We start from the raw sequence: 10,514 nt of genomic DNA on the forward strand, positions 1-10,514 counted from the left end.
ATTTTAAAACTTTTAACTCCTCTTCGAAAAAAATATTAATTTTATTTAATTTTTTTTTTAAATAAGCCCATACAACAAGATTTGTGAAAAACAAATTCTAACTTTAACGAATCCAAAAACTAATACAAAGTAGAAAACCTTTGACGAGGTTTTAAATTTCTTGAATCTTGACCTCCACGTTACAGCAGCACAGAAAGCTGTTTTAATGTATGGAAGTAATAAAGATGGCATGATATACATAATTTTCTTGTTCTATATATTTAACTCGTAATCTGTAAAATACGAAATTGTTAACCAGTAAATTGCCAGATGGAATAACAAATGACACAAAACGTATGAAAGACCAGGATCCAGAAGTACGTCTTCCCAGGCTTGATTTACTTTCTTGCGTATGCTGGCAGGTCCCTCGTGCATATTCTTTTTAGTCTCCTCATCGAATTTTCAGATTTGAGAGTAATGGCTACTTATTTTATGAATATGTTATGTTATACGTAATTAAATTTTATTATAAATGAATAAACTCAAGCAATACATGACAGAGCGAACTTATTCTTATGCGTACCATAAGAATAAGTTCTTCACCACGAAAAGTTGACTGAAGCCGGATTGTTTTGTTCAAACGTATTTTTGTAATATATATGTAAGTATATTAAACCATAAGAATGAAAGAGAACAATAATTTTAATAAATAAGTATAAGATTAGACAATATTTAGCTTTCCAATATCTATTGTTCATGCAGCAATAAAATAATAAGCTAACCATTTAATTTAATTTTTCAAGAGAATTAAGACAACAAAGAAATAAAAGTAATCATTATTCTTTATATAAATTTTGGACACATGCAGACAATTTATCATAATTATTTATACAGGAATATACCATGGTTTACAATAAATACTTACTACTAGCATAATTGCAGCCACGTTTTATTTATTTTTTAATTATATCTCCTGAAAATGAGTTATAAGTTGGAAGAAGTTTTACTTTTATATAAAGAAATTTAATTTTTTTAAATTAAGACGAAAATCGCAGAGAAAAATTAATCTTTTTTAAACAGATAAATAACATAAGCTATTATATTAAAAAAAAAAAAACCAAAACAGAAATATTCAGTGTTCATGATTAATCTTTTATTTAAAAATTAATACATATAAACAAGGAAAACGCGTAAAATGATACATAAATACTTTATTTAAATGGTCAATTTCATTTTTTCTCATTAATTTTACTATTCAAAATAATTTATTTCGCATTGGCTAAGATGAAAGACAAAACAAAGATCTAGGCAAAGACGCCTTGCTAAGCCAACCCCGCAACACACATAGAATACAAGAGAGAAAGAAAAGAATATAACGTCAGCATGGAATTATAAAAAATACAAATATATATTATTTAATTTAAGATGTAATTATCTCTAAATTTTATAAAATATATTATGGTTCTGACAGTTATTACAACTATTTAAACTATCAATAAAGCCTGAAACATAAAATATCTTGCACATAATATGACTGTGCAGTTATGAATATTTTCTTGCCATAATCGGTGAATAATTTTTACCATACCTTACGTCAATAATTTATACTCAAAACAGACAATAAGTGACAGATGTTAATAAATAAAATAGGTAAAATATAGAAGGAACAAAACGTCTAGAAATTTTCAGAATGGGTAATTCCTAAACATATTACAAACAGATGTGGAGACAAGACGGTATTAACAACTGTAAATAAATCGAAAGCATTATCCGATTACTAATGATCGTTAAAAATTAATAATAACTCATGCATTAAGTAAGTTGTACGCTTTTGAATAGGTAATGTAGCATTGAACTTAAAGATTAGTGAAAATTAAGTTCCTAAGATTAGTTAAAATAAAAAATTAGTATAAATACAGTAACTTAAATATTGCAATGGACACAAGATGCCAAAAACGGCAAACATGGCATGAACCATTTCAACAAAAGCAAAGGAAAAATCAGTTCTTAGGCATTAATAAATATATTTAAATTATATACCAGATTGAATTTTTAAATAAATGGCTTGGTACTTTACCTCATTTTCTGATTCACTTTTAACGCAAATGCATGCCGCACGTCTTCTGAAACCATCCTGATCATAAATCCGAGTCGAGCCTGGCTTTTCTTTCACCATTTTATACACTTTTCAAATTCAGGTAAATTAAAAAATGTTAAAATTTAGACGGGGTAAAATATAAAGAACTAAAACAACATTAAAGGACTGGAAACCAACTAGATCACGTAAATCCACAAATGACCGCCATTCTACATAAACAAAATTAGCATTTCAAATAAAAAGGAACTCCATTTCCAAATAGAAAAATAGTATCTCTACAATTGAAATACTAAGACAAATATTTAAAATATATAACTGAGCACTGGTAACAGCACCCTCGCAATGAAGACTACGAGCTACTAAGCGGCACAAGAGCGTCCATGTTGTACTCTCGACGGATCATGAACGAATGGAAAACTGCTACTCAACAGCTGATCGTGAACAACAACAAAGCAAATCTACAGAAGGCACTGGTAGTTAGTTTATCTATCAACCATAACATAATCTTTTAATTTTTTCCCTTAATGCGTATTGTCCATATTTTTTCATTTAATATTCTTTAGGTTTTAAACTGATAAGCTTATAAATTAAGTAGAAATTCAGATAACAGAACAATTGTCATAACAAATTTTGAAGAATTGAAGTAGCATGGAAAACACTTCCCATCCATAACTGAAAGCTTAAATTAATAATTTAAATTTTATTATCATTTTAATTATTTGTATGACTCAATATATTCAAGATTATATTCCTATACAGGTTTCGACTATTATCAAAATAAAAGGCCTTGAAAACCTGTATTTCGCATACGCCAAAACTTGTGTTGGAACAGGCTTATGCCTTAATTTCATAACCTACAGGAATCAGTAACCCTATAGCTAAACAATAACCTACGCGTTACTTTAAGTATTTGACAGTGACAGTTGTTTCTATCTAATTTTATTTATTCTGAATAAAGTAGCTGTTTGTTTCTAAATACCTCTGTTTTCTATAAAGTTGTAAAGTAAATATGAAGTGTTCACAAATTAAAGAAACATTAAAAGATGCTGAAACCCAAATCCGCAAACTTGACTGTAAACAACTTAAACTAAACCATTATTCATATTTTATTATTTCTCCATTCATTTGAATTTATCTGATTTTTCAGACCAAATACTGAAAGCGAAGCAAAAATTACAACTCCTTAAAAGTAGAAAGAACATCCTCTATGCAAAATTGAAGATTATGAAACTGGCAATATTAGAAGTTCGTCTAAAAGGAAATGTTAAGGATACAAAACAAAATAAAGAAATAGAACAGGATTTATCACACATGTTGGGAAACATGCTTTCTATTCAAAATGGTGTTTAACTTCCTTTTATCAGTGTTTGTAGTGTTCCTCAACATTATTTAATGTAAGTTGAACAGTAAGAAATTTTCTCAGTATTATTTTCATTTATCTCTCTACATAGGTGTGATTGAGTTAAGCATTCTTTAGTGACCTTATTTTATTTTGAATATAGATCAATTGTTTTCAAGTGTGTAGTAGTTTCAATTATATTGAATCTGGTTTTGTACCCAATATATTTTCCTATATTTAAAAGGAATTGTTCGCATGCATGGTTCACTGTTTCTGCTATACATTTTTATTTTATATTAGAAATATGGAGCAACAGTCCGTTATTATATAATGATGATGATATATTTCTAGATTTTACTTATGTGTCATGGTGTTCTTTATTTATACTATGAACTTATTTTTTTAAGCATTATATTGCTTAAATGTGTGAAGTTAAGTCATGGTAATGTATTTCTTTATCATTTTAAATGAAATCTCATTTACAGATTAGTCGCTTAATAATATTTTTTTGTTTTCATCTCTAAAAGTTCAATTTATTCCATAATATGTTGTTCAAGGTTACTTTTATGTTCAGCTATCTTTATTATAAACATTCATATTGACAAACAAAAGAGATGAATTAAGAATTTTTATATAAATGTTCTTCAACTACGAGATGTTTGGGGTGCGGTCAAAATGAAACACAAATAAGTTGTAGTTCTTCAACTACATTTATAATAACAGTTCTATTTATTAATATTACCATAGACTGTCTATTTTTGGTTTAATATAAATACTGTAACAATAATCTATGCTGAAAGTTGTTGATTGATGACTTTTTTCGTCTATTTGCTTTAAATGCTTTATTTTAATTACTTGATAAGGTAGATATTAAAAGTATGTGAGAGGGAGAAAATGATCAACATTCTTCATCATCAATAAACTAAATTCCTTTAATTAATCTCTTTTTATTGTTTCTTTTTTTTCAGTACTACTTCTACAGGATACCTTCTTAATGAATTTAAAAAAAATACTATAATTTATTGTTTTTTTTTTATAATCTTGACTAAATTACTAATACGTTTTATGCATTATTCTTTTTGATGTTAAATGTTTTTGGCTACATTACTTCCTCACAATTTGAATCTTAACTTCTTCAACATTTTCTCTTTATTTTAAATTTTGCACATTCTCAATGAATTTTCTTCTGATTCTTCTCAGTGATCTCATCTATGTAAGAATCGTTTCCATGATTAATTTTCCTATTGTATGTGAGTGGCGAAACTGGCCTGTTGGGAACACTTTTATAATGGAATCTTTGTGCTATTTTGATATTTATGGATATAATATATTAAATCCTGTATCTAAATATAACATATAGTGTAGTGGGGTGTATTATCAGGGAACCCGAACATTTTTTTTTATAAACTATCTTTGCAGTTTTCAGCCTCATATTCTTTATAAACCCTGGATTATGGCTCATAGAATATTGTTGTACGCACATCAGAGTTGAAGATTAGTAGTTTTTGTTAAATAAGTACTCTGTTATTTAATATGGCTCTAGACCAATTAATGTTGAGTGTCTTTTTGCAAATTCTAATATTTTCTTTAAGTTAAATCTTAAAGGATAAATGACATATGCCTGTCTTTTTACTAATAAGTTATAAATAGCCCTTTCAAGGGTTACTTTAAATGATGATACAATGATATTATTTGTTATTTCTTTTGATTGATGTATTTGTGGTGATGTATTCTTCTTCTTAGCACTGCAACACATGAACTGTTTGGGTTTCCTTCAGCAGCAACTACCACATATCCTTAATTGGTAGTTACCTGTATCTTATAAATTTTGATAGGTAGCCAGTCTCCATAACACAAAACGGATAGAAAGAATTTTAAATACTGTATTCATATGTTTGTTAAATAAAAATAATCTAAAATAAAATTGATCGTGGAAAACTATGAATATTTTAATTTTATATGTATTCTTAATTCTTACATATATACCTAATGCTGCCTTCAATTATTTAATTACAGAGGTAAGCAATTCACTTCCTCTAGCTGTTCAGCATTTTATGGTCTTTAAATTTAAATATTAACTAAAATCACAAAATACCTAAATAATGTTTAAATGGATTTGAACAAATATTTACTTATAAAATGTATCTAAATGCAATTTCATACATACAATAATTTATTTTAAAAGGAAATTACCTATAAATTGTAAATTATTATTAACTAAGGATTATAATAGAAATCTACATCAACTCATTGTTGACATAATTTTACTTTGTTTACAATTTACCTAAAGAATCATGTATATGTGGGATAGAATTATTAAATAAGTTTTCAGGTTTCATATTTTTGTAGCTTGCCAAAATAAGAGAGATATTAATATCTCAGTTTTTTTGATACTGTTTACTGATTTATAATAATCTTCAATTAACAACTTCACTTCTTAAACATATACAACTTAAATGGTTAAACATGCTAATATTTTCCTTTCAGAAAATCCTATTCTACATGTAATGCATTAGAATATGGGTTCAAATGTATGGATTTCTGGAGTGTAAGTTTTTACATTGTGTAATATATTTCAGCTAAAAGCCTTGCCCTTTTAAGTTTTTATTTTATTTATTAATTTGTTTTAGGTGTAAAAACATGAGTAAAATATAGGCATCTCTAGATGATTAAAGTGAAAACTAAAAATAACGAAAGTACAAAAGGATTTATTGAGAATATGTGTTTTTAGATTTTTACTGATTGAATTTTGACTCTGCTGTTATTTGAATCTAGCCACATACGTTTATTTGAAGTGCAAATCTGGAACCCAACTGATGTATTATGTTCTTTTAATTGTTTTAATAAGAGAAATTTGCATTTTTTTTTTATATAATCGCTCAAGATATATGAATATGACTTTTTATGGATTTGTATCTATATATTTTTACACCAGTAATTTGATATATATATATAAATATGTATTTTTTAATACTTTTTTATTAAATATTGTTCATAAAAAATGTTTGTTTATATTATTGTAATAAGAATTATGCAATATTATGGATCAAAATATTTGTGTTTGGTAACATATTTTTTTATGTATAATAGTTTGACACTGTTTATCAGTGTCACTCTTTTTCTGTATTAATTTTATAATTTTTTTTTTTTAAGTGAAACTTCTATACCCATGTTCTACAACTCATATACCGGAATAAATTAATTTTGTGATTCAAGATGAAATGGTAGTGGTGGGGGGAGGGAGGGAAAGGTGAACATTGGTCAATTCTAGTAGGAAAAATTTTATATTGTATTATGAGAGCAGGAGATTATCAATCCTGGGAGTCTGATTGATGAGCTCCTCTAAGCTACCTACTCTCTTATTACAGTAGAATTTACTTAAGAAATGGTTTTTCTTTTCTAATTATTATTATTCTGGCACTTATATTTTCTGCCTTAAGCTATAAGAGGGAACGCATGATCATTATTAATAAAATTTTCTTACATTATTTAATTTCCAGAAGTTTCACTTCTGTAGTTCAGTCCCAAGACTGCCATAATTCATTTATTTCAAATATACATTCTGATGTAGTTTCATTTTAGTATTAGGTTTTATGTTACTTCCTCGACTAAATGAATTTTACAAATTATCTAATATGCTATTATTGAAAACTTGATTGATTTTGAAAAAACATTTTAACCATTAATAGCATTAGATAATTTACATTTAGTATTACGTACATTGAGTTAAGTACTTAAAGTAATTGTGCATATATGTTTATGTATGTACACAAAGTTTTAATTAATTTGCATTTATTAACTATTGAAATAAATAAATATTTAAATTATTACAACATCTATTCATATACCCATCCTTCAAAGAAAATTATGTATAAGTTTGATTTAAATAAATTATTAACCGTTAACTATTTTATGGGTTTTTTTTTTTTTACCCTATTCTCAACCATCTCCTTCATATTTAGAAAATACAGTCAATCATTAACATATATTATAAATTATTCTATTTTTAAAAATATATTTTGATTTATATTGCTGCTATATTTATTTATGTATTTGATGACCATTGCTTTTTCTTTTAAAAATAATTGATTTTTTACTTTTCTGTTAAATATTTTTTCATATATACCTGATTATTAAGATTTTTACTATAATTGTGCAATACCTGATTATTTAATTCTGTTTGAATGAAAAATGAGCCATGATGCATTTTTTAAAGGACTAAATTAGCAAAGAGAGGGAAACCTGCCGATAAATCTGAAAAGTGTTCTTAAAATAATCAAATCTTTTTATGACATTTCTGACGGTTTTTCACATTGATTTGACAGTTTTTGTGTAAATTTAACAAAAAGCAAATTATGAACAACCTTTTTTCTTGTCAGCCATAAATCTGAAAAAAAAAAAAAGGTTCAAAATATTAAAATACCTTGTACAAAATATGATTGAAATTATATTTTTGTAATTGTACAAAAATTTATTTTGAGTATTATTATATATTTGAAATTGTCTACATGACCGAATGTATTATCACATACAGCAATGTAAGGGTTTAGTTACCTTTCACTTCTGGAGGATTTCATTTGTTTAGATTTATCATTATTTAGAAAAAGACTAAGTTTATTCACTGCATTATGGAATTCAGGGAAATCAGAAGTTAATGTGAGTGTTTTTCTGTAATAACCACATCATCTGCAAAGGCCATAAGCTGAGTCAGTTTATTTATGATTGTTCCATCACGGTTTGTCATGATGTACCTTAGTGCCATTTCCAAGCTTGAATTAAACAATTTGGGGGAAAATGGATCATTCTTTCTAAGGCCATTTGACTCACCAAAATCCCCAACACTCAGAACTTTATGTTTAGAAGAATCGTTTTTGTAAGCTGCACAAGTTTCCTTGTAATCCCAGTACTTGCTAACTTTTCAGCAGTTCTCCTCTATCCAATCAATTTTAGGCTTCCTTAAAAGCCACAAAATAGGTGGTGTAGGACGATGTTAAATTCTTATTCATATTTAACGTTAACATCAAGGAAAAGACATGTTCAGTTAGATCTGGCAGACCTCAAACTGCAGTGGTACTTCCCAATCAATCTTTCCAACCATTTGAGCATCCTTTTATTACCACCGAAAAAAAACTTTATAAGTGATACTAAGTAGAGCTATGCCTCTCCTTTTCTGGTAGGAATTGATGATATGAATAGTCTTGTTTGTGGGTTCAAAAATATGCTCCAAGTAGTTCGTGTTTCTCATTTAAATAGGGATTAAGGACGTTCTGAAATGCTCAGCCTATATATTAAGAATAGATCTCTAACAAAAAAATTTCATCCTTATCTTAACAAAACTCTAGTTAGGGTTAAAATCCTGTTTTGATGTTTCTTATGCCCTTGTAAACCTTTATACTCTCTTTAGGAGGAAAATTATCTTCTATCTCTTTCAACCTCCTGACTTCCTAGCATCTCTTTTTCTTTCGATATCATGTTCTGGTCATTTTTATTTTCTGGGCATACGCTTTCACAGTTCTCTTCATTCTCTGATTAATTATCTTTATTCTTCCTTTGTTTAATTTTCGCAACACATTGTTCATCATAGCAGCCATTTTTACTTTTGCTTAGCTAAGGTACTGTTGAAGGCATCTTTTTCTTCAGAGGCAAGAAAAATAATGTAAAATTTTGTTACCTGCCTGATTGTACATATTCTTTCATTAATCACTTTGAAACTATGGATATATATATAGGGAGTTTTTAATGGTGAATCCTGTTTCTAGAGTATTTTTTCTACTTCCAAGTTTTACTATTGTGTATTCCATCCCGTGTGGATTTTAAAGCAATTTGCTTTAATATATTTCTGATAATGAATTAAGACTACCTCTCAAATTTAATTTTAAAGAGACTTACCAAAAAATGGTTATGAGCTGTTTACAAAACAACCAATATTAATTTTTTTTTGTTTTTAACTGATTTATTTTTTTCATAAGTCAAGAGGTTTTAGGAAATTGATTTCAATCCTTTCTGTCATAGCCCATAATTCAAAGATATCTATTATATAGTGTAAAATAATGGATATTTTTTCATTTGAAACCTTCAGCAACTTGAACTCCCTACTAAGGGATTATCAAAGACAGGAAGGTCAAGATATGAGATAATTATACTGCGAGGTGGAATGAACAATAGAGAAGAGTTTTTTTTTTTTCGGCCAAGACTCCCATTGGAGTCCTATACTGCCTAACCATGGTTGGGGGTCAAAGTTCTTCATTTTGTGGGACCGCCACTCAATGATAAAAGTCAACGACCCAGCCCGGATTCGAATCGGCACCGCTATAGACATCAAATTGGTAAAACTGTGTCTTAACCACTGAGCTATGGGCAGCCCTTGAGAAGAGTTGCCTAGAGGGTTTGGTAAATATGGAAGATCATTGCTTGAAGAAGTTTGTCGGGGGGTCCGGTCAGCAAAGAACAACATAAATAAATAAATATGGTTTTGTTTATTTATGTTGTTCTTTGCTGACCGCACCCCCTGACAAACTTCTTCAAGCATTAATCTACGGTCAACTATCTACACCTCATTATGGTAGATCATGTATGAACAGTTACTAGGTATACTTAAAGATGAGAGGTTCTTGCTGATGGTGTTCGTGGATGGTGCACAAGAAGGAAACTGACCATGGTGGCATCAAAAAAGGACAGATTACTGATAGACTTGACAGATAGAGCTCACTATAAATTTGAACAGAGGAAGGGAGCAAATGTGTTGAGGTTACATAATACCTATGAGTAAAGTTCTAGGGGAAATTTGATATGACCCTACATCTAGGCTACTTCCGATATAAAGTGACACTCAACAACAGTGTTGACTGTTGAAAACAGGGAGTGCATTCTAGAGCCACAAGTATCTGGAAACTAGAAGATCTTAAAAGGAGCCATGCCGGGCATTCTGTGGTATCCATCTCCTGCATGGAGCTGTAGACTCATATTAGCACAAAGAAAGAAGGTAGCTGTAATGTAAAAACTCACCATACAGAGGATCACTAAGCCATACAGAGGATAACATCAAGATGGGAGGTTAGAGACTCTCCTAAAGGAATTGTGGGAAAGGGTAGGTTAGGG

General features: G+C 28.7%; 1 long non-coding RNA gene across 1 annotated transcript; it reads left to right on the forward strand.

Annotated features, from left to right (window-relative positions):
* The first annotated feature begins 2,900 nt into the window (after positions 1-2,900).
* LOC106679331 (uncharacterized) lies at positions 2,901-7,243 on the forward strand. The gene is made up of 3 exons (XR_001342943.3): positions 2,901-3,150; positions 3,225-3,471; positions 6,047-7,243. It is a non-coding gene; the product is annotated as an uncharacterized lncRNA (long non-coding RNA).
* The last annotated feature ends 3,271 nt before the right edge of the window (positions 7,244-10,514 follow it).

The sequence above is a fragment of the Halyomorpha halys genome, unplaced genomic scaffold (assembly GCF_000696795.3).
Source record: "Halyomorpha halys isolate HHAL.00 unplaced genomic scaffold, Hhal_1.1 Scaffold194.1, whole genome shotgun sequence".
NCBI classification, from domain to species: Eukaryota; Metazoa; Arthropoda; class Insecta; order Hemiptera; family Pentatomidae; genus Halyomorpha; species Halyomorpha halys.